Source organism: Lolium rigidum, chromosome 4 (genome assembly GCF_022539505.1).
Source record: "Lolium rigidum isolate FL_2022 chromosome 4, APGP_CSIRO_Lrig_0.1, whole genome shotgun sequence".
NCBI lineage: Eukaryota > Viridiplantae > Streptophyta > Magnoliopsida > Poales > Poaceae > Lolium > Lolium rigidum.
In genome coordinates this window covers 119,217,876-119,221,209 of record NC_061511.1, presented here as the reverse complement: position 1 = coordinate 119,221,209, position 3,334 = coordinate 119,217,876, and the positions used below count along the sequence as shown (strand labels likewise).

At 50.2% G+C, this 3,334-nt stretch overlaps 1 pseudogene; it reads right to left on the bottom strand.

Moving 5' to 3' along the window:
- Positions 1 to 2,029: 2,029 nt before the first annotated feature.
- LOC124647453 lies at positions 2,030 to 3,052 on the bottom strand (annotated as a pseudogene).
- Positions 3,053 to 3,334: the final 282 nt, after the last annotated feature.

Genomic DNA, 3,334 nt, shown 5'->3' with positions numbered 1-3,334 from the left:
GTACGCTGGGTCATCACAATATCCTCAATGATTTCACCCTAGGGAGGGTGGATATTGCGAGGCTGAACTTCGGTATCATATCGTTGATCCACAAGGTGAATGGGGGCGGGCACTATAAAACCGTTTAGGCCTATTGCGCTGATCAATGTTATTCTCAAATTTGTCGTCAAAGCCTACGCTATTCGCCTTGACGAGATTGCTCAAGCTCGATTTCGAGAAGGCCTATGATTGGGTCAAATGAGATTTCCTTTTCCCGAGGTGCTACATCGCAAGGGATTCTCGGGTATGATGGTCCATCGTTTGATGTAGTTGGTCATGGGAGGGCAAACCGCTATCAACATTAACGAAGACGTAGGGGCCTATTTCCATAATGTTCGGGGATCGAGTGCGTCACGGAGATCCACTCTCCCCATCCTCTTTGATTTCCTAGTCGACGGCCTGGCGGCAATGCTGGCTAAGACCTACGCGGCTGGGCACATTAAGGTGGTGGTTTCCCATCTGATTCAGGGGAGTGACACAATATGCAGATGATACGATGGTGCTGATTGAGCCGACCGATCTGGAGATCGCAAACCTATATTTGCGATGGGTATCTACCTGTTATATGACACCACCCACCTAGCTATAGACAAGCCTAGGTCCCGCTTCTAGCGGGAAGGGGTTGGGAACAAACACAAATACCACATGGTGGATTGGGCCACAGTTTGTGGACCTAAGGAGTTCGGGGGTTTAGGAATCCTCGACAACAACAATATGAACATTGCGGTGATACTGAAATGAATCTAGAAGCTATATTAGAAGGCAGATGGGTTGTGGGCTGATTTAATTCATGCAAAGTACCTAGGGGATACGGAATTGTTCGATAAGGAGGCCCCGGTGCGAGGATCCCAATTTTCGAATGCAATCCAGAAAATTAAATGGTATTTCAAGGTGGGGGCCAAGCACAAGGTCCGGAATGAGAAAAGGACCTACTTCTGGCTAGATTATTGGTGGTCGGGGTCGGGGCTTTTACGTGCACGGTTCCTACGCCTGTTTAGCTGCAGAGCTAAACCCTTCATTACGGTCGATGGGACTAGGGTTAGGGAGGGCACTCCTGGAGAGTGGCGCATTTGCTTCCAGTGGCAATTTTGTTTGGCGGAAGCGTTAGAATTAGAAAATCTGTGTCGTGAGATTCATGCACTTCCCACGGACGACCAACACGACGTGGTATCCTGGTCACTAGAGCCCTCTAGGGTCTTTTCGTCGAAGTCGGATTACTACGGATTGTCGCAAGGGGTGGCGGTGTCTCACTTTAAGGATGTTTGGTGTACTAGGGTGCCGCCAAAGGTCAAAGCGTTCCTATGGCAACTCATCAGTGGAAGGTTGCTATCATCTGAGCAGGTGGCCAAGAGACATGGTTTCTCTAAGGGAACCTGGGCATCTTTGGCTCCATTCGTAGTTTAGTTTAGTTCACCTTTGCGGCCATATCTTGGACTCCGAGTGGTTTAGAAATAAGCCAACTATTGAACGGAAGTTGATTAGCAACCCGACTGACAGCCGTCTACCATATGATGCTTCACATGCAGTCCTGGAGGGACTGGTGAGATGAAGGGACAGGGCGCTTTTGGACGAGGCGTTGGGGGCGATCAGACAGCTACACGCGAGGACTAGAGCCGGAGTGTAGTGCGATATCTCCACTTCTTCGCTACTTATTCGACCCATTTCAGGGCTTCCCATGTTATAATTTGCTTATGTTACTCCGCGTGTGTGCCTAGTGCACTTGAGCTCAGATCAGGGGATCTGTTTGTTGACTTGTTTCGTTATTTTGGGTTGAGTTGTATTTGGATGATTTTTGGTTTCTATGCGGCTTTATATATAAAGCCCCGCTGAAGGCCTTATGTTTATAGGATGGGGGCAATGACTAATTCTCTGGTGTGTGGCAAGGAAGAATAATCTGTTTTGAGTCATAGAGTGTAGTGCTATCTATCAGAATGTTCCTTTGTGATATGGTCCTTTTCTTTTCGAGAATACAACTCTCTTGGTTGCAATTTCAGGTTACTAGCTCCGCATCAACTAGACTGTCAAACAAACTTAGGACTTGGCGGTTGGCACTAACGCACGTACCTTCGAAGAACTGAGCCAGTTTGTCGATCGAGGTTGCCTATGGCTAGCTTGTGGACGCCCTCGCCAGCCCAGACGGGGAAGACGAAGACGGTGGTAAGGAGGCAGATGACGACGCCGACGATGATTGTATAGAAGCGATCATGCGCGAGTTGGATGAGCTCCTCGACGCGGTAGCTTGACACAGCCACCAAGCTGAAGGTGAGTATGAAGATGGTCACGCCATAGTCGTACTTGGCCTTGATCTCTGGAATGAACCGCAAGAACGTCGCCGCCGATGCTGCATTATTGCCAGCAGCACATATGCAAATGCCGTACTTTAGGCAACTGGTTTCTGATTCTGATACCGTCCAATAAAAAGGACTGAACAAACAAGTGATTAAGTGAACATGCATATGCTTAGCGTACCTATGATGAAGACGAACACTGTGAGCGATATGGGTTCTCCCTGTACACCAAAGCGTTCAGCTAATTCGGCAAGCTTATGTGCTCCGACGGCGATGCAGGCAGCTACCAGGGTCGCGAAACCTCTGTTCAAACCTTTGCTCAGCGTGGCTCCTGTTACAGGAAAGGAAATACATTCGTACGCACGTTTCAGGTGACGGACATTCTACATTGCGCGTATGACAAAATCATGCTCGTACACGTTCGTACCGACGGTGTACTCCATGACGACGACGACTGTGAGCACGGCCCACATGGTTGATTCCCCTAGTCCGTTGAAGAGCGGCGTGACGAAGTAGACGACGGACACCAGCGCGAGCGCCAGGCCGACCTTGAGCGAGTGCGCCACTCGCCGCGGGTCCTCCCTGGCGATCTCGCGCACCTTCCCGGCGAACCCGGCGGCGCCACGCCCGAGCCTGGCGAGGAGCGAGTGGAGCAGCAGACCGCAGCTGGCGATGGCGCCGACCATCTCGTCGCCATTGCTCTCTCTGTTGTTGTCAAGATCCATGGCAGAACTAACCAGTGGTGGGTGGCTAGAATGTCCTGGCTCTGCTCAGGTAGGATCGATGCTGCCAAGGGCGACGCTGAGCGTCGGTCGACTGAAAAACAGAGTAAAATCGGTTGCCCTCCGCTCCGTTCGATCGAGATCCGACGTCCAGAATCAACCGCAATGTAACTTTTACGTTTTGCCCCCTATTTTTTGGAAACTCAACCCGCAGTCCTTCTCTTCCCCAGTTTACAACAAAATCCTCACCCCGCTTACAAAAAAAAATATACTATTACAACAAAA